Source organism: Pygoscelis adeliae, unplaced genomic scaffold (assembly GCF_000699105.1).
Source record: "Pygoscelis adeliae isolate BGI_AS28 unplaced genomic scaffold, ASM69910v1 Scaffold213, whole genome shotgun sequence".
NCBI lineage: Eukaryota > Metazoa > Chordata > Aves > Sphenisciformes > Spheniscidae > Pygoscelis > Pygoscelis adeliae.
In genome coordinates, this window is record NW_008824410.1 from 762116 (window position 1) to 783987 (window position 21872).

A 21872-nucleotide genomic window follows, 5' to 3' on the forward strand; every position below is an offset into this window, starting at 1 on the left:
TGGCGGCTCATGTTCTGACATGGTGTTACCCAGCAGGGGAGAAATAAAGGGAGGATGTTTAGGTTAATGTGGTTTAATAAAAGATCTGGTTTTAAGTCTGGAAAAGGCATAGAGAAGAGGCTTTATCCCAGTGTTGATTGTAAGGGATCTTTTAGTCTCCAGACTCAATAACAGGTTTTGGATATAAGAAAATAATACGGAAGATTGAGTGATTTTTCATAGTGTAGCTGTTGGGAACCAAATTGTCAAACTTGTGAATTTTACAACTGTTAGATCCCACAAGTTGATCTTTCCTAGTTATGCCATTAGACCATTTACAAAAGAAAAAATGTAACTGAGAACAAGATGCTCTTTTAAAAAGTAGAGAATAAAAGACAATTAGAAAAAAAGGAACATTCAAGTTGGTATGCAGACTACATTTTAATACTCCACAGATCTCAAAGTGGTAAGAAAAGCCCCCCTAACCAGTTAAGGTAAGTTGTATTTTACAAGGAGTACCACGGACAGAATACGCTCCCGAGGTGGATTTCAGCTGCCCGATCCAGCAACCATTTTTGATGAACTGTTTAGCTTACCTCCAGTGCTGGACAGAAAACGGGCAGCATTAGAGGGATGTTTTGCAATAGGATGCCAGATCTCAGGGGGGTGGTTTTGCTTGTTTGTTTGTTTTTAACTCTAAGCGGTAAGGTCATTTAGCAAAATTTGGCATTTGTCTGGTGCAAAGTGGTTACAGGGTCTGGGGCTCGCATTGACCATCGTTGTCCTGGGTGTCTGATAAGAGATTATGCAATTGTTATGCACTGTAACTGTATTTTTCAGTTTTCAATCTGTGGAATGGGAATTTCAGGTTTTACCCACCTCCTGTAATTATTCCAGAATGATTGCTTCTAACGGCTAGAGGTCTCAATCAAATCAGAGAAAAGATTATTAATGCAATTTTATAGATGAAGCATTAAGAAAAAGAATCACAGAACTTTCTGGAAGTTGCACAGAGTGTCAGTGACACATCAGGGCACGTGCCCGAGCTTTTTGTCATCCCAGTCCAATGCCTTGAGCAGCAGATCATCTTTCCTATTCATTGCTCTAAATAGAGTGGGCTTGCCAGCTGCAAGCCCAGATAGCGAAGAACGCAGGGTATTGTTCCTATCTAGGTTTGACAGGATGCGCGATCTTTTCTGTGGCCATTGCCTATTTTGGTCTATGAAGCACTCCTGATTTAGTCAGTGGCAACCAACGTGCTCGCAGTGTGTATTATGTTATGTTTACTTTCATTTAAATCTGAGGAATTTTTCCATGCCATCTGGGTTTGTTGATTTTTTTATTTGAAATACCATTTAACAGGCCCATTTGAGTGGCAGTGGGCATTACAATACGCATGCCCACTGTATTTTGTTTTAACAACAACAACAACAGAGTGTGTAGAGGGTTTCCTGTGACTCTGAAAATATGTATGCTGGTGGCTTGAAACCACCCCGTCCCTGCACTTCACTCCCTGCCGTGCTGGATACTCCTTGTACATCAAGAGGAGAATACACCGCTTCTGCCACTTAAATGTGCCATTTTCCTAGCGAAATACACCTATTAAAAGCCATCTTTAGAAGAGTAATACCAGGTAAAACAAGGTAAAACATTCTGGCATCATTTTCATCTCCACTCCATCTGGTTGGGAGCTGCTGTATTTTGGGTGTGCTGCTTTTTCTCCTAGCATCCAATTTGTGAGATGCAGAAGAAGGATTCTTATGTGAAGAAATTAGGAGAAAATACTGTTGTGATTTTCAGATATGGGAAGAGAATTCCACCGTCCAGCTACCAGGAATAAGCCTGTGTTTTAAGTGAAATACTGGACCTTGCTCACATAATGGTGGTGATAGGAGAGTAAAGCAGCTGTATTCTGGATGCAGAGTGATGGAAGTGTCCCAGTAGCTTTGGTCTGAAATTACAGTAATAATTCTTAAATTATAGCAGTCAGAAGTTAATGTATTTCTGCTCGGTATTGTCAGTGGCAAACCAAAGCCCATTAATTTCCCACTCAGTGTTTGTTTGAGAAATCATCCCCTGTCAGCTGCTGCTGGCGAACTTGTCTCCTAGCTGCATTCCTAGACATGCTCTCTGTCTCCCAGCGAGGGTCCTATCCCTGCAGGAGATAAGATACAACCGGTATTCACTATGAGGTGTCAACGGGCTGCTTTATGACACATGATGAGTGACAAAGGCTGCGGAGAGGTGCTGATGTGGCCACATTAGTTAATGAGGTCATAGCTGAAGTTGCTGCCCCACTGATAACCTGCAAATCCAAATAATGTGAAGATATCAGTAGGGTGTTTAGAAGTCCTGTCCCCGTATTCTCTTGCTGTCCATCACATTCAAGCACCCAATCAAAAAAAAATGACGATGTTTCCAAAAGGGTAACAGTCATTGTTTCTGCAGCTCTCAGAGCTCGTCCAAGCTATGGGAAAGCAGTGGGATACAAGAAATTTCTGCACAGGCTTGGTAGAGTGCTGTCGTAGAGACCCCTGCATTCTTTTCGTGTCTAAGAAGAGAACTGTTATATTGCGTTAATAGTTCTGAATATGGTTGAAAAAGTGGGGCTTCAGTTAGCTTTGTGTGTGGGTTGTGGAGTTTGGTTTAGATGTACTAAAGCTTAGTGAAAATCCTTTCTGCCACTAAACATGTATCAAAAGCGTTCCTATCCCCAGGCAATGATCTTTTTAATTGATGATTCTAAATATATGAAGGGAACTTTCCTCATGTCTCACAAAAAAGTGCTGGCTTTCAATAACAATATTTTTAGTAAGGAGCAGACAGAGTCTCCCTGCAGCTCCACGTGGAGGCTGGGAAGGACCGGGTCCGGAGGTCACGTTGCAGTGCACAGGCAGTATGCTCCTGGGCCAGGAATGATGGTGTGGGAGCATCAGCCTCAGAGGTGTACCGGCAGCATCACTGGCAGCAGGAGAGCGTTTGGCGGACTTGGGAGATGCCCCAGAGTGCCAGAGGAGGGAGGGAGGGAGAAAAGCAGCTTTTCAGGACACATTGAACTGAGAGCTCCATCGTCATCTTGTTTGTCTCTCCTCTGCATGGAGGATACTTGGCTGGTCCCTTTTCCCTTTGCAGTAACAACGGTTGTTGCTTGGCAGCTGGCAGAGCCGTGTAAGAGGGCATTGTATTTGCTTTGTTCAAAAATCACATGTGATCTCATAGATTTGAAAATCATATTGTCACTTAATAATAAAAAATGCCTGGAATTTGGAAATCTGTTAAAATGTGTTGGTTTCTCCCCTTTTTCTCTTCATAAACAAGTCAAGACCTGGCAACATCTTGTCATGCTGGTAGTGAACTTTCTGTCCTTCCCTTCTTAGCAGCTCAGGTCTAATTTATTTAATCATTGGAGCAAACTTTCAAAGTGCTCCATGCCTCCTCTTTTGTTTCTAAGGTTCAGATGTATTTTTAGCGCTTGTTACTGAACTGGGTCTGTGCATTGGAGAAGAATTAATTATTGTTTTGGGTTTGTTGTTATTCAGACGTTAAAAAAGGGGGGATTTACAGACTTTGAACACCTCAGGGGCTTTGTTATATGCCGTTTGTATGTTGTTGGGGCTCTAATGATGATTTGGTTTTTAATATAAATTCAGCACTGTTGAAAGGTGACAGCCATACCAAATAAAGTCCTCAGTTACCCACGTAACAGTTTTAACCTCAGCAGAGCAGGCTTCCCCAGGAGGCCCCAGCAATCTGCCTGAGGGCTGGTGCATGAAGACCAGCTCAGGACGTGGGAGGAGTATGCCCTCTCCATTAGGAGGACAGAAGCTGGGTTTAAGAACTAAACTTCCACCAAACGCTATAAAAGTAGCTGAAGTTCCCCCTTTTTTAATAAACAGCATAATTCCATCAAGCTGTTTTTGCACGTTGGTAGCCTCCAGCATTCCTAAATAGAGTATTTGCCAGTTGATCAACATGCTATCGATTTCTTTTACCATATCTTCTGATAATACTTTTGTCGTATGTTCTGAACCATATGGAGTCATGAAGGCAATTGATAAGACATTTATGTGATCTCAGCTGCGTTCTTTTGGTAACAAACTGAATTTTCTTGTTCCACAATGAGGTGATTGTAGAAAAAATGCTCCAGTTGGCTATCACACATGTGAATGCAGCAAGCTTTTGCCAGTATTTGAATGCAGCTTTGTACAAAGTTCTTGCAAACAAATGCTGACTTTGTAAAAATTTGTGGAAATTAGACTGATGGGGTACAAAAATGCATTGGGAGAATTCATTAAAAATGACTGAATATTTAAGGAAAAAATATCTGTGGTATTCACCAAGTTGTAATTTCTATTTTGTTTCATACACGTACCTGAACACTGAATAGTGAGTGCATCTTTATATGCTTTCAAATACAGAAGGAAGAATCCAGATGTTAGGTAAATGTGGAGAGGTTTCAGGAAAATAGTTGAACTTTTGGATGTTTATTCTTAGCCAGGCTGTGGAAGTTCACAGAAGTTCAGAAGAATCGGTGCAATGCTCGGCCTCTTTGCTTGGTGTGCCATGGAAGGTGCCAATTTAGTACTTGCAGTTTACTGCTTTTCAGTGGAGGAGGTGATGGTTACCTTTGAGGTCAACGTAGAAACTGTAAAAATAATAATAAAGTCCTAAGTCCGTCCTCACCTCTATCAGTGTACTACTTATTCCAGCAAATACAGAACTTCTCTCCTTGCTCCAGCTCTTTCTTTTAAATTCTTTAAAAGATCAGTTCTGTAGCGAGCATGTTGTTAACCCCCTTTTTTTTTTTATTGATCACTTTCTTGCGATCCATGGCTCGCATTAGTGGCAGGAATACTTAGAAGAGATGAAGTCTTGGTCTTGTTTATTACTTCTCTTTAAATTTTGTACGCGTGGAAGGAAATAAATAGGTGTAATCTGAAAGTTCGCTGCCAAAATTGTAAAACAGAAGATGTAAGAGCTGTCATAGTATCTTGCTGGTACTTTGTTTCAAAGCAGAGGAAATGTGCTGGGGTGGGGAGGGCCGAGGATGCTCCTCTGGCTATTTATGCCTGGCTCTCCCGTCTGCTGGGCCGCTGCAGCTGCTGCTGCTCCCAATAGGGATATTTCGGCTCTGCAAATTTAGGAGAGCATAAAGCTTTCCTGCCTGTAAGAGTAACTCAAAAACTCAACATCCTGGACGTTTACCGTGTGGCCCTGAGTCTACACAACCTGTGAAAAGCCATGTTTTTAAAAGGCTTCATTTTCAAAAGTGCTAAGTACAGAACATTTGCCTTCGCCTTCAGTGGGAGCTGCTAAGTGCTCACCACTGCTGAAAACAAGCCAATTTATTGCGGAGTCTTAATAGTTCTAGGAACAGAACTTCACCTGCCCATGTTTCTGGATTTTAGCCATTTTCTTCAAAGAAGGAGGAATCTGTACTCCGTTTGGTATCGAGCAGCATTTTGCTGGCATTGCCTCCTCCTTGCTAGCACGCTTTGTACTTTATAGCAGACCAGGTGAGTAACATGTAACATTTTAACGGCCCAACTGGTCCCATAAAAGGTGTCACAATCCATTAATCTATTTCCCTTGTATAGTTGGTCTCAAGGAGTGACAGCATTGAACCTTTATATTTAGCATGTAGATATTTTATAGCTTTTCTTCACAGTACACAAGCTACATTTCCCACAACACTCTTGTGATTATGAAGCCAGGCCTGAAACATGAGTTCGGGCTCAGAGCTGCCTCCTGCCGATCCTCCAGCTACTGCCCCTCTCGTCCGTCTGACTTGTCTTCATCAGGAGGGCACGGAGCACGGCAGCGACAGGCGAGGTGCTCCTCGACAGCAGGGCAGATGCCAGGGTCTGAAATACCATGTCCGCCCTGCACGGGCACCTTTCGCTGCGGTGCTTCTCCCAGTTCTGAGAGGTGGGGGGTGAGTGCTGGGGTTGCTGCTGGGATTAGGCTGTATGGAACGTCCTGGGATTTTAATTGGTGGTGATGGCTTTATTTTGTCAGAAACATTATGTTTCTCATGAGACAGGCATGTAATCTGCTACTTAATGGTCTATAAGACTATTTTCTGGATAATGGAATAAATACCCCCTGAAGTTCCAGACTCTTCAGTAAGATGAACTTAGCATCTCCGTGTGGTTGGTTTGGTTTTTCTTCTGTGGTGGAGAGTAAGTTCTTCTGTAGTCCCCAGCCCTGCACAGAACCATAGGGAGAACTGGGAAAATGGTGGCTAGGGTAACATTTCAAGGATTGTTAATATTTGAAACCTCTGAACGCCGAAGAAAGGGGTGAGAGGAAAACAATTAGCAAGTGGAACACCAGGAGTCAGATAGGCTCCAGCACTGCGTGAAATACTACTGACCATCCTTTAGTGCTTCGTCACCTTCTGGAGAACGTCGTTTGAGCAAAACAAGGTCTTAGCCCTGTTCCCTTGAGTTAAGCTAAGCAGCTGCTATGGCAGTTTCTCCTTCTCCTTGCCCACTGCATGGAGCACGTACCTTTCTACAGGTGAGCTGCTGTGCTTACCTCGGTGTCTCTGTGGTTTCCCCTGTGCTCTTATTCTGAGAAAGAAGTGGCAAAAGATGCCCAGTCTTTTTGCTAAGCACATTGTCTCGAGTTCACTAGGGACTTCCAAGCTTGACATCCTTGTGTTCCGCCCCCCCACCCCAGATTAGTTCAAATGGAGGATGCTGAATATTTAATTACACAGATTATGATACTAGCCTCGCCTGGGAGATCATCTACAGTTCTTTACCATGAGTCATTGATTGTACATATAAGAAAGACGCTGTCCTGCTGTGCCAAGGGTCAGGAGGCTACACAGGATTCAGCCTTGCTATGCTTCTTGCTGAGTTACTGGGGACCTCAGTTGGGCCTGTGTTTTGTAATGAGGTTTCCAGCCATCCAGAGATGACTCTGACTCTATGAACTAATAGCAAGGCACCAAACAGCAGTAATGACTTACTATGCCTTTCTCTGGGTGGCTTATTTTCTCTGATTTCTCTCCTAAAAACTGTTTTGACACATTTTTCCAGGGCCTACTGCCATATCGAGCACTAGTGTTACCTGTTCAGCTTTTGGTCTTATTTTGTCTTTCTAAAATTTTTGCTGTTAGACCATAAGTAATTCTCACCTTCAACTCTTTGTTGCTGTCTCGTACAGTCTTCTAACCTTACCTGCTTTGGCTTTGAAAAGAGAGTCTATGTTTGAATCATTTTTGGACACAGATTTTAAAAAAGAAAACCTCACCTGGTTTCATCGCTGGTCTGAGCGTGAGTTAAACTGTGCTCTTGTGTACCTCTGGTCTATCATTCTATTCATTCTCTCCTTTTTTTGTATCTCGCTCTTCCTCCCTCCATGGGCCCAGCCTCTGTGATTAAGTCTGCAGCTCTCCTGCTGTTTTTAATAGGCCTGTAGACCTGACCATCTGATGAGAACCAAACTGCACAGCGTGCTCCTGAATACTTTCACTGGAATCTCCTAATGCAGGGTATTAATCATTGCTGTCAAACCATTCAGGCCCTAAATACGTCCACCCAGTATAAAATTATACTAAACAGGAGGGGAAAAAGGACTTGGCCCATATTAAAAACAGACATTAGACAGTCCCCTGACTTCTCAGGCATGATGGCCGAGGGCACTGTCCAGTTTAACAAACAATAGCTCGTGCAGAATAGTCTGTTTGTGATTGACGGTCATAAAAGTTTCAGAAAATAAGCATAATGAGTTAAAGGAAATAAAGAAAGGCGTGGCTTCCTCTTTCATTTACTAACACAAATTCCTGGGAAATAGGTTGCTTGTGTATGTAGTTCAGATGCATCTACCTTGGTGATCTTAATAAATATTTTGTGCAGTTGGGTCTTCTTTTGCTGCAATTAGAAAACAATAATTGCTAAATCAGTTGCTGTCATACTGAGTTATTGTATATACAGAGCTCGGGGATTTCTTGCTTCAGTATATCACTTGAATTTGACCCTGGGAAGTGCAGAGCACAGCGTGTTAGTAAAGCATGGGGTTACTTGACAAGTCTCAAGAAAGGTAAGGCTGTTTCTCTGTTAGCCGTGAATTAGACATGTATGTTTTAAACGATATTTGTTCTTGATATTTCTAAGCTGCCGGGGAATGCAGCCCCTAATATTAGAATGCGTCTTTTTTCTTTTTTTTTTTCCCCCACAAAAGGCTGTTTCTAATTCTCTGCAGTAAGAATGCCTTTATTCTTTGGAGTTGGTAATAAAAGTTAATCGAGTGTAAAATAAAAGTTACATAAGGTGAGTGGTAAAATTTTATTATTACTGATGTTGGATTTATTGATGCCTCCATTCGGTGTTATGAGCTATGGCATACCACCAACCCCAATGTACTTTCCTGCCAGTCCGTTAAAAAGGTCGCACTCCACAGACGCCCTTCAGCGGTGCTCCACGTGGAGGACGGGTTCGTTAGTCCACGCTGAGACTCTCAGATGTGCCTGGCACGGCCGTAGGAATTTATAGGGAGAGCTCTCCAACCACCAATTACAATATTCTTGGGTAAATGCAGGAAATTTTACTGGCAATTGAGAGGAACTACTATTTATTCCGTAAGGCCACTGCTCCATGTGTGTTTTGACTGACGGCATTAGTGAGAGAGGACTGCTAACGATGAGCCTGCCAGCTGTTAGCCATACAGGCTAGCGGGAGTGGACAGCTACCGTTGTCAGTAGCTTCTCTCCCCTCCCACAGACTTTTTCCAAGCCGACCTAAATAAATAACTAGCCCATAGTCTACTGATCGAGAATCCTTTTGCACAAGCTAAGGGGGAGGGATAAGGTGGTAAGAGTGCCCAGTCCTACTTCAGCAACAGACAGAAGGTTCCCACTTCTCAGTATAGGTTTTTTTACTTGCTTTTCACACAGTATGTTTAGGTCTTCACTAATCTTTCCCTTGTTTCACTCTGTGCCTATCAGAATAATATATAAAACCAGAAATAATAAAACATCTGTATATATTGCTGCATACAAACTGAGAAAGTTAGCTTCCTTTTATGTCTGTCATTGGCTGTATTAATTTGTTTGAGTGGCTAATGTGCTAATGTAATCGTTAGTGGTTTCATTTATACATTTTTGTTCAGTATACTACTGATTTAATGTTCTTTTTTTCCATTCGGTTGTGTCTTTGATAAATATGGCTTAAAATGTCAGGGTATTTGGCACTCCTGAAAATCTTGCTAAGTTTTTCTTTCTTTAATAGCTTTTACATTTGTTCCTCTAAAAGCCGATTGAAGCAACAATGACAAATAAATAAGCCAGCTGATATTGGAAAGAACAGTAACAATACAGCATTTCCTACCCTGACTTGCATTTCATATTTACCATGCTGTGAAAAAAAACCCAAATCCTTCTAGAATTGTGGTGCAGTAGGTTAGTTGTCATTGATCTCGGCAAGAATGCTTAAACCTGCCAACTGTGTTATATGCTTGAAGTCTAGACGAAGATGTAGCAACCAAGCATGTTTCAGCTGGGTCTTGCTTTTGAAATTAAGTAGAGATTCCCAGAAATTGGGGTGGAGGTCAGTGCTCAGAAACAAGAACTTCACAACTCTCCCTAAGAAGATCTGGTTTGTTTACTTATCGGAGAGGGTCCAGCTGCCAAAATAATGAGTTTATGGTGGAAATAAGAGAGGAGTTGCCTTTCCCTTCCTCCATCATCTCCGAGTGATACCACTGAGCGCTGGAGGAAGGAAGGAGCTATTTATACTGTCTCAGTGACATCAGTCGAGATCTCGGGGCTGAGGAGGTGCTTGGGCAGGTTGAGCGGTCCCTGCTCTCTGATAACGAGATCCTTGGAGAGGTGCGGTTTCCAGAGAAGTCGCTCCAGGTTTCAGCTCAGTTACAGCAGCATAGGACTGTGGGATTTAAGTATAAATATAACTACTAGTAATGACAGTCATCTTTCATTTCCCCATGTGTGGGTGCTGGAATACAACAGGATACAACAAAGTAGGAACTCCAAGTAAACTCAGCAGTGTGCAGCTAGATTTCTGTGTGGGACCGTGCTTAGCCAGCACCTGAAGTGTGGTAGATGTTAGGAAAGCACACAAACATTTTGGAGCAGGTCAGGAAAGCTTACATGCCCAAGTTCACTGGCTCTAAAGCATTGGGAGCCAGAAATATTGAATGTCAGCATATCATTGTATTCTTCCCTGGCTGGTTCTTGGATGCTTTTTTGCTAAAAATTGCCAGAAAAAAAATAACATGAAGAAGGGACCAGTGTTGTCAAACAAGTTCCAGTGGCTGCAGTTTCATTAAGTGAGGAGGAATTAAAAATTCACGTAGGAAAAAGATTGCTAGGGTAAAGCACTTCCACCCCACACTCACAGTCAGCGGGTGTTTTACTGATCCCGACACCGCAGTTTTTTGTAGACAGTACTCTCCCCCGTCTGCGCTACCACCATGGCTGCTGTCTCTCGGGCTCCTCTCCCCGTTACCTTTTTCCAATCCGTATTCTGTTTTCACCCACCCGTGTTGGGGCTCATTAGTTTGATGTTGGTGCCCTGCACCTCCCCAGTGTCCTGGGGTGCTGGCGTGCTGCCACGTGGGCACGTCTGCTCTGGAGGCGTCTGGGCTGCGAGTCTGAACCGCCCGAGTGGAGCCTTTCTGCTAACCCAGCTGTGTCGCAATAAACACGCGCTTACTGTGCCACGCATCTCTCTTAAGTCTCGAATACATTTCTGCCCTCCAACACAACATCTGTGCTCTGCTTTTATCCCTTTGCAAACCTTTCTGAAGGTTTGTGTTGCTCCCTAGCGGAAGCACGGTTGCATTATATTGGGCTGCTCTCAAGAGCACTTGGCAAAGGCTTTGCACGTGTCCAGGCTCCAGCAGAGACAGGCCTGGCCCGCTTGCTTTTCTTGGGCGTAGCTGTGCTGCTAAGGTAAGGATGGGAAAGGTTTGGTTGCAATCAGGACCGTGCTTTCCCCCTCCGTGGTTCAGATTAACCCTTGTCCGTTAAGGACGGGCTGTTTCTGCCCCGTCTCTCATACGGGCTCGCCGTTGCCACCCAGCAGGCTGCCGAACCGAGGCAGGGAGGCATCTCACCTCTGGTGAGCAGGCTGCCAGGGCAGGGAGGCGGCTCCCCGATGTCCCCAGCCCTCCGAACTGGGCGGCAGGCAGGCGGCCGCTCCGTCCCTTCTCTCCAGCCCTTCTCAACTACCATTTCAAACGATCTCCAGCATTTTAAGAAGAGCAAAGAATGCTCTTAGCGAAGGGAACCAGGCTGGGTTCATGTGAAACAAACCTTGCCGTACTTAATTGTATGAGTAGTTAGTGGAGGTAATTTGACCTTACAAAAGGGAATTTTATATGATTTTTATGTTATTTCTTTCCTCTACAAATGCTCTACAGTATGCGTGATGATTCATACCAGGAGAGCGGCGAGGATATCGCGCAATTCAAACAGTTTTGAAGGAAGTGGACTCTCAGTGCCCTGAATAAAATAGAAAATTGTTAATAGCTGAAAAATGGCAAATTGTTCCCTTCTGAAAAGTCATTGTAAAACAATTATAACCACTAGTGCTAATATTGTCAGCTTATGCTTTCTTTTCGCAAAGGTGAAAGGGGGGAAGAAACCCATTTGCCAAATGCAGTCTTTAGAAAATACAGAATTATTATTCTCCGAGATCAAAAGATCAGTGGCTCAAACTAAATGCATGCCAAGACGGAACATTTCCATCACGCACACAGCCACGTGCACACGCATGTACATGCACGTATGTGAGGCAGGATACATTTATAACTGTGCCTGTATATGAAGGACTTACTTGATTTTACCTATTTAACATACACATTGTTGCCGGTTCCAGCTATGTGTCTCTTTATCAACATTTTATTGATCCTATCTTGCTCTCTTAAGAGGATAACTTATGGGTATTAAAGGCCATCTATTCCTTAGGTGTCGGTACTAGTGTAGCATGTTTCCATAACTGTATTATTAGTTTTGTCCAGCCTACGGGAAAAAGTGATACTGTAGCTGGCATCCCAGCGTTAGGTCATATTAAAACCATCTGTAACAAATCTTTATTTGCAGTTACTTTGGAGTTCAAATTTCAGCTTCTACTCCACCTGTCATCAGTGTTTATCCTCATAAACTTTCACAGCTTCTTTTATTCTGTTTCCCTTTTTTTTCTTCTGAGAGACCTTTTCAGGATTTTTGGCAATCTTGGGCTTACTTTGCCTAGCAAAATTTCACTCTCCTTGATTTAGAAAAGATGCAGGTTTAATGCATCTACAGTGTCTTTAGGAGAATGGAGTATTTTTTAATGTGATTTCTGAGAAAAAGTAGCACTGTTGCTAGTTATGATTTCTGTGGCATAGGAAAATAAAATCTTCAGGGGAGCTGTCTGCAAACTGTTAGAGCAGAAGCATGCTTTTGTTTTGATGTGGGTAAATAATTCTGCTCACGCTCTAAATAGCTGTGTCAAGAGGATTCTAACAAACTTTAAAGGTGGATTCATTCAGATCAATTTGCTTTGCTGATTAAGATTGTAGCCAGTTGTTTTTAATACTGTCTAACAAAAGGTAACAGCAAATCTAATTGAGAGTGTTATCAATTAAGTATGCCGCATGTATTTCAGAGTGCTATTAAAAAAATCTTTACTTGGCATCATCTAGGATACGTTATTATAGGAATAGCCTTATTAAAAATGGTGTTTGCATTTTGAGCCTCCTAGAAAGCACTTTGTTTGCCAAGACCACTTTGGTTTGTATCGTACATAAGGGCAGACAACACACATACTGCTGTTGCTGTAGGCGATCATCAAATATATACGGAGTTGTAGATGCCTCACTTTGTTCATCCTAAAAGACTAATATTCTTAAAAAAAAACCTCCTTAGTCTTCCATATCATTTGACTTTGAAAACTAAAACATTCTCACATATTTCCTTAAAACAGCTATTATCATCTCTGATTGCTTCTTGCATCGAAGAAGTTAGCAGTCTCACATCCCACTGCAATTAGAGGAGGGCTGAGCTTGAAACCCCGGGTCAGAGAAAATGTGACTTTGAGGGAAATTTCGTTCACGTGATTATGCTGTGATGGCTGTCTCTTAAGAATCTGGATTAGAAACTTGGATTTCAAATTCGTCTTTGGCCTCTGTAGTGGATACTGACCGGTGTCCTGGGAGGACCCAGCCACTTGGAACTGGCAGGGATGCGTGCCTGTCCCAGGAACCACGTCCGTCTCCCCGGGACACCCATCCCTACCTGTGTCCTGCTGGGCAGGTGACGCTTGCCAGTCACCAGCTTGGGGAGGGTGCGCGGGAAGCAGCCGGTTGCACAGGAGAGGTCCGCAGCGCGTTGGGCTCGGTGCTGATGGAGGCGCAGAGGCGGCTCTGCAGTGCCCTTCGTACGCAGGAGGCAGGCGTGCTGCTGTGCTGAGCGGGAACGCGATAAAGCACTAGCAAGGATGTGAGTGAGAGGTGGCTGCTCTAGTACGGTTGCATAGCCTGTCTGAAATTCCATTAAGCTTTTGTTTTTTCCAGCAAAACCATTCATGTTTGATTTAGTAAAGATGTTTATTTGACGATCAGCGTAGTGTCTGCTAGACAGCACTCCGCTGAGAAGCACCAACAGCCTCCGTGCAGTGAGATGTGGTTGCAAGCCCGATGTTACACAGCCATGCTCTGCAGTGAATGGCAGATTTGAACCTACGATCTGTGTGCCTGCCTTTGAAACGTGGGCTGGTTTTAACGCATTTAAAATTTCTTTTATTACTGTGTCAGTATCCAGATTGATTCAGGAGTCCTGCCTTTTTATTGATGCTATTGATGGAGTTTGAGTTTGGGTTGATTTGCAGTAAGATCATCTTATAGAAGGTTGTATCTAACTGCGTCTCCTATAAGGCATAGTAATCTCAGAGGTGTTGGCTTCCTGGAAAATATTGAAGAGACGTTTAAAAGTAAGCAGTGGCTCTGGTGCTTTGATTTTAGTATCTTGCTTGAGAAAAGGGAGGCTGCTTGTCACTTCCTTTGATATGTCTTCTGTATGGCTATATGCTCTGCCCGCACCTTGCAGGCTAACATGTGCTTTATCAGGTATGCCACATCAAACATGGGCCAGAGCACTGAAATAGCAAACATAAAAACTAACTGGCATTAGCAACTTTAAAATTTTGTTAATTAGGAGGTCTGTTTTCTTAACTGCTCGGTATATGTAAACTTTTGTGGATTTGGCTCATACACTGTAAGAGAAGGGTTTTAAAACCTTTTTTTTTCTAATTGGTGGGTTTTAATCAACCTCATTGGTCTTCCAAGCAGAACTACTTTTAAATGTTGATCATTTCTGACTGTAGTTTATGCTGTCAGATTGTTGTGGTGAGCAAAGATGGGCGTGCCAAAGAAAACAGACATTCTACTGTATTGGAAGAGTGCGGTTTCAATAACTCTCTATAAAGTGTGTTTTCCACTGTGATATCTGCTGTTGTTCTTTCAAGTGGGGTCTAGGGAACAGTTAATATGCACATGTTTTCTCTCAGAGTTTCCAGAGCTGCCCAGCGAAGTAAAGCCAGTAACTACCATTCCTATATCAAAGTATCGTACAGTCTTGAAGGAAATAGGACACTTGCAACCGTTGGGGTTTTCACCATGTTCTCAATAGTATTGTAAACACACTGTGAATCAAGTGATTGATTTGAGAATCATATAAGGTCGTATTAAATGAGTGAACCCTTGGAAAGAAAGCAAAACAAAAGTCACTTATTCTAGAGAAAATTGCACTTGAAATAGCTGATGATCACAGTCATTGAGATTATTATGATACATGCTTGTGTAAAGAATCTGTCACGCTGACAACTTGCAGCCAAAGGAGGAGGACCGTGCTCCGGCTCCTCATAAATTGGGTCTGCCCAGTGTCTGGAGCTCGTGTCCTCTTTCTGGTCTTTTCCTCCTTCATCCCTTACTACTGCGATGCAGAGAACATGTGAATCTCGAGGTGATGTGCAAACGTTTCAGGATTTCATCCAACCTGTCATAGGAGCAGTGTGTTTTCCACCTTGAGACATATTTTATTTTCTCATGCATTGCTGCGTTTGATCTTTCCATTATTTTTTTGTGACGCTTTCTGTCTCTTATCCCACAAATCAAGTCTCTAAGCACTCAGAATGTCTGAATTCAGCTGATCCTGGATCTCTCCTCATCTTTTTAGATGGTTGGCATAGCAGTACCTCATCCTCAGGCCAAATAGAAACATATTTTTGTTGGACCTGCTATTTAATACAAGCAGAATGAAGCAGAAGACCATGTTGTTAAAGAAGTCACTGGGTAAATAGCACACAGTTGAGCTCAACAGTGTGTGCAGAGCTATTTGTAGAGATAAGAGCTTTCCAAAAATTTGACATGAGAGCAGTGGGGTTCAAAACACAAAGCAGACAGGTTGCTCACCCGATGTTCAGCGCACTGTGGTTTCATAACAGAAATACCATCTGCATCATCAGAAATGCTATACAGGTATCCTTCGTCTCAAACTGCACTACTATGTACTGGGCACAAATAGAAGACTAAGCACTGGATGGAAAGCGAGACTAGTTAATGCATGCTTACGTACTTAAAAAAATATAAACGTGAGCAATTCTGGGTGGCAGTTAACATGCCTCCCTTTGGTGGTGCAGATTTTGATCACTTCATTAGCTTCAGCCCCATAATGCCCGATACGTTTTTTTCGTCTCCCATGGGAGACAAGACAAAGAAATTACACAAAATGCTGTTTAAAAAGTAAATTAAACAATCTGTATTTAAACAGACTTCTGTGAAGTATTTTAAAGTCTATCAAGTTTCTAAGTAGTTTTGTTCATCTCCGCCTTTCCTGGTATCAACCGGAAAGGAAGGGGAAAGCGGGGTGTAGTTCTCTAAAACACAACCGAATCTTGCTGCTTGCCAGCAAAGGTATCGGCTCCCCAGCCTGAAATTTCCAGCTTGGTTTTTAGTCAAGCAAAGTATGAACAGCCATATTTTAGATGTTTAAGCAGAGCTCTAGAGCTTCTTCTGTCACCGCTCCACCTGTGTTGGCTTTCTTTTGATATATAAGTACATACATACATACATATATATATATAAAAAAAATAATTGCTGTTGTCTGTCTTTTGCAATTTGTTTTCTTGTTTAACGATTCTGTTTGGGGTGAGAGTGGAGAGGCGGGGGAGCTGGCTGCAGCCATAAAGTGGACAGAAAACAAGCTTCATCTTTGTAACTCAGAAGAGTGCATTATGGATGTTTTTAATCTCTTTGACCTTGTGGCAGAGAAAGGGGGAAGTGAAGAAATTGTGACAAACACCAGCTCTTTAATGCCAGGTTTGTTACTGCTTGGAGTGCCCTAAGGGTTAATGTAACAGTTTTAAGTCCTTCAATCACACCCACCCCCAACTACAGAACACTTCCAAATAATCCCTTTATAATAGACCCTTTTCCACAGATTGTATCTAACCCATGCATTAATGGGGCCCATTGGTGTCAAGCATTTCAACAAATATGGGCCAGCCGACTGCTCTGGGAGCCCCTCTTTCTAGCTGCAGACGTTAATGATCTTTTGCCCCTCTGACTTAGCTCCCCTGCTGCAGGGACAAAATTAAACTACTGCGGATGGCAAAATAGTTATTTGCTGCCCAGGCAATTACATACTTCCAAAACTCTCCATCGCGGAAGGCCAGATGGACTTTATAGAAACCAGACCCAGGCCACAGTTTTAATTATCATAGTCCTGTCAGAAATGAGTGAAATTCTGAATGACCGCATGAAACGAACCAAAAGCCTTACACATGGATTTTTTCCTCAATAAAATTTTATGGCTTCTTAAAGAAACAGCATTCATATATTTTACGAGGCCTAATCATTCACTAATGCCTATATTAGTGCACCTGTGGCACTCGGCCCCATGGAAATTACAGCACTGGTCTCGGCTGCGTTCTTGTGCGTGTTATTACAAACCCCTTGTCAAAAATGCAGCACATGTTCCAGGGATAAGCTGGGTTCATTTTCGTTAGCTAGCAGTCATTGTAATACGGTAAAGAGATTTATGGACCTTTATCTGCTGAAATTTTTGTTTCATTGTGGGGATAAGGCTTGTATAAATAAAATGACCCTTCATAATACAAGTATTTGTAAAATTTATCACAGGGCAGTATACTTATTTGAGGGGGTTGGACGTGTTGTGTTCATGTGCTAATTCAATGAGAGAAAGAATTTCCATTGAATGCTTTCCCCCTCAAATAGTAGCACTTGCTGAATAAGTGCTTGGGAGCAGTATACAGCTATTTCCAGAGATGACCAGGTAACAACTTCGTGTTATTCATCTGCTCCCCGCTAATCACACAACCTCGATTTCCAGTTCAAGTCATTCTGACGGGCAGTACTGCACTTCTCTGCAAGCTTCTCTGCAAACCTACCTTTGCTGCTGGGGTGGCCCTGGGGTGCAGAGGGGGTGCTGGGTTCGGCAACTGGGGTGGCCCTGGGGTGCAGAGGGGGTGCTGGTTTCAGCAGCCAAGCCTCCGGAGCGGAGGTTCAGCATGGGGGAGGCAGGCTCACACCTTCTCTCTCCCTTCTGGCTCCGGGCTGTACGTCTGGGCTGACACCTCTCTCCTGGTGTCCTGTTCAGCTCTGGTCCCAAAAGGACAGAAAGATGTGTAACAAATTTAATTGCTTAAGATTTTCCCCCATTGATAGTGATTCTACTTTCTGTGAAAGCCCTAGTTTAATCAGCTAGTGTTTATTCAAAGTAGGTGGCCCAATCGTTTTATTTTACCGCAACATGTTTAATAATACGGAGGCTGTAGAAACCACCTCATCCCACTCCCTGACCAACACAGGATCTCCAAGGCATTTGGGGCAGATATTTGTCTAACCTGTTCTTTACAGACAGAGGCTCCACAATCTCTTTAGGTGGTCGTCCTTTTCTGCATTGCTCTCTTGACTGTTAGTGTCCTAGTGTCTGAGCTGAGGATTGTCATTACATCCCATCACTCAGTCTCCTCAAGGCTGAACAACAACAGTTCTTCCCAGCTTTCCTCACAGTGGTGTTTCTAGATCTCGACTCATTCCCCTGCTCTGCCCTGGACTGTCTCCAGTTTCTCTGCCTCTTTCTTGGAGAGTGCTGCCCCGTTGGCGGCTGTACCAACGTTGCATAGGATGAAAGTCTGCTTCACGTCTCCCGAGGGCCACAGTCCCTTTGTGTACCCCAATATGTTGTTATTCCACAGAGGAGTTTTCATTCTAACTGACAGAGAAAGCGTTTTGTTTAAATTAGGGAGGCTGGGTTGTGGAGCAGTATTTTGTGCACCGGGCCACTGGTGTCCGGACCTGCATCCCCCAGCTACTGAGCAGAAGTCATGCACTTCAGGTGAGCTGTTTGTGTCCTGCCTTTTTACTCTTCTTTCGTGCCCCTAGCAGACTCTGAGGCTGATGTGATCAGCATCACCAGCTGCAGGTCACGTTTGGGGGCAGTGGGAGAAACAGCGCTTTGATATGAACTTTACAGCTGCTTTCTAGCTGTATAAGCCAGGTGAGGGATGAGCAGGTTAGACCTAGCTCGCAGCAGAAGGAAGGTGGCACCAAGGAATGCATCTCCTCTGGTTGTTAAAGTCAAATTTGCTAATGAGGTCCGCTTCAGCGACGTGCTGACAGCCACAGAACATACTGGGTGTGTTAGCTCCAGCGCTGCTGGAATGAAGTCAGCTTTCTCTCCCTATGCTTTCTCATTACTTCATGCATTTGGCAGCTGCTAACAGACTGGACAAGCTTAGCCAAAATAAGAACTGATGTAGAAACATGGAAAAGACTATTTAGCATTTCCAAACATTCTTCCTGGGGAGATGGCAGGAGGGAGAGGAGGAACTGCTCTGTGTATGTATTTTCTTTCTGCGGTGCTATCAGATGTGAGCAGATCTTTGTCGGGGAGGAGGACGGGGAGGGCAGGCATCTCCACCGGGCACGTGCTCGGTTCCTTCCAGCCAGGCGGCTTTGTCCCCAGCACCAGCCTGAGCCCCAGCACCAGCGAGCTGCCCCAGCGAGCTGCCCTGCGCTGCTCTGTGGCGTGGTGCTGGAGATACAAAGTGCGCTTGTATTGAATATATCAGTTCCAAAAGGGGCTAGCAGTAAACTGAGAATATTTGGATAAACTTGCTGGCCCTCAGGACTAGAAAAGGACTTTTGTTCATGTAAAGAAAACGACTGTTACATTACCATAGGATGACTGGATCCAGTCCAGTAAAAACTGAACTTGAAGTATAAAAAATGATTAGGAGTGTCAAACGAAGGATCTTTTACTTGAGGTCAGATATTTATTTTTATTTATTAGAATGCGAGATCTACATCTATGGCCTAGCCTTGGTCTGAAGCAACGTCTCTCAAGAGACGGAATATTGTCCATCAACAAAGAGAGTGTTGTGCCAAGGGAGGGGGCTGCAGCTCGGGGCTGCACTGCAGTGCCAGCCTCTGCACCGGTCCCTCGATGCGCCTGTGGTTACCCCAGCTTGTTTATTTTCTGGCTACCTGATTTCAAGTGGCAGGGACAGTGCCCCAGAGTGAAATGCTTCAATTTAGCACAATTTACTGTGTCGAACCTTAGAGCGAGGCTTGGGGTAGCGCATGCCAGCCTCAGATGTATAGCGCAAGTATGTAATAGAGTATTTTGTACACACCTGAGTGTCAGTGTAGTTTTGTTTTCCAAACATTCTTTCCATCCGCAAAGCAGTTTACAAACATTTATATGGTTATTTACAAACAGACTCTTCCTTTTTGCTCTTGGAAAACAGAGCTGGCAGAGGACCTGCTGCCAGTTAACTCTTTGCCCAGTCCACCAGTAACTGCGTACTGGTGCGCGCTGGCCATCACGAGGCAGAGCGGGACAGGGTGTAGCTTTATCCTCTCTTGGCTTATTTTCTGAAGTTAACGATGACACAACAGAGAACGGCCTGCAGGGAGGTAGCAGTTTTGGACAGAAGAGGTAGGTTTGTTAATCAAAGCAGAGGCAAAAAGAGAGAGCGAGCGCTGAAGCCATGTGAAATCACCCACAGAGGTGCAGCCAACAGATTATTGAGTCCATGCGCCTGCTTCAGTCTTTTTTTTATGATATGCTTCAGTGTAAAACATAAAAGACATATTTGGTGCAAATGTTTTCCTAAGATTTATTTTTATCTAATCGCTTATGAAAGTTTTACTGACTTTAAAGAACAGATTTGCTAACCACCCATAAACCATGTTTTTCTGCTTTAATTAAACCATTTTTGTCCGTGAGGTTTTGTTCACACACTGACAACATCAATATAAATACATCTCTGCCAAAGTAATTAATAAAAGCAGGCAGCTCAAGGGAGAAAGCATGTGTGTCGTATCATCTTTGTAGACTCTACGATTGTATAGTTCTTCCAAAAAAAGTTAAGAATTGCCCCAATTAAAATGTTATGTGGCTTATGTATGTTCAGATTTAATTTGGTATAATTGAATTTATGTTTATCCTTAGAGAACTCGTGGGGCTGCCAGATACAGACAGGAATCATTTATACCATGGAAATACTATGCTATTAGATTTTTTTAAAGGCTGTAGGATTAGGTCTCAATAAACTGTTTCAACAGCATTTCAAGACTTGTACAGTTGCTTCAACTTACTGGGTGGGTATTTGCAAAGGGAATGAAGACAATATTGTTGTTTTCACCGCATGTTTCACTTGCTTTGCTTGCTAAAGCACTGCTAAAAATGTGATATGGTGCTTCCTACTTAGCATTAAATTAATTCTTTTTATTATGGTTGAAAGGAATTTGTGAAGTCCTGCACTCTATAATCTATGATTTTTAACTCCAAAATAAGTTAAGAAGAAAACTGTCGCAAAAAAAGTGTCTCCATCTGCAAAGGAAGAAGCCTTTCAGACTATTATCAGGTGGACCTTCTAAATACCTGAAGTCTTTGAATTTTTTTCCAAGAGTGTTTCAGGGGTGGAAAAGCGTTCAGTTTGAAGAGACACAACCATCCTCATGTTTAGTGTGACTCAGAGTTGACTTCAGAAAATAGTATAATTTTCTGTGCTGCTCATATATTGAAAAATCCTCAGGCCTCTTTTTCCAGACATTTTGCTTTGTGTCCTGTCTTGTGTTTGACTGACACAAGTGGGGTTTCTTTGCAGTTGTCCTGGGGGAAGGTGCGCATGTTACAGTAGATGCTCACTTGCTGCAATAATAGTTGCGATACTGAAATCCCAGTAACAAGCAAACTCTGTACAAGGAGCAAACGTCTTCCCTGTTTAACACGCAGGAAAAGAGTGGCCCAGATGGGATGTGGGTTCCCTTTTCCTGACCTGAGAATCCTGATGTACTGTCCTTTATTTTAACAGCTGAGGCATGTTCCCATACTGTAGTGGGGCCATTTTGGAAAGCAAATATTTGTTGTCCTCAGCTCCGTCTTCTGGATCAAAGTCTGGCTTTCTGATAGTTGAGAAAATTGCTATAAAGGGCAGATACTATTCTTTTTTTTTCCCTTCCATTTGTCCTCAAAACAGCTCATCTTAAAAAGAGCAGAAGTCGTCTTCTCTTGGATTAGAAGATGGATCAAAATGCAAAATGTTGCCTTTAGTTGTTCAGCAGTGTCTCTGAGACTTGAGACAAGTGTCCACAGAAGATAAGAAGTTCTGCGTGGAGGTTATCAGAATCCCCTTAACTCAAACCTGACTTGCTCAGGTATTGCAAGATATATGGTATGTCAGATTATGTATTGTTTTGAGACCCGCTGTCAGAGAACCAGATGTGTTGGGATTGCCTAAGTAAAATAACCTGAGCTGAGGCATCTGTGTACCTTTCATTTGACACTTTGCTGTGGCTTTCCATCTGAGCAGTTACCTTAACAACATCATTCTGTTGAACTGTCTTTTGAC

At 43.1% G+C, this 21872-nt stretch overlaps 1 protein-coding gene across 1 annotated transcript in view; it reads left to right on the forward strand.

The window, feature by feature from the left end:
- Positions 1-21872, forward strand: part of PRDM16 (PR domain containing 16) — a 350772-nt gene that overhangs the window by 259027 nt on the left and 69873 nt on the right. The window lies entirely within an intron of this gene.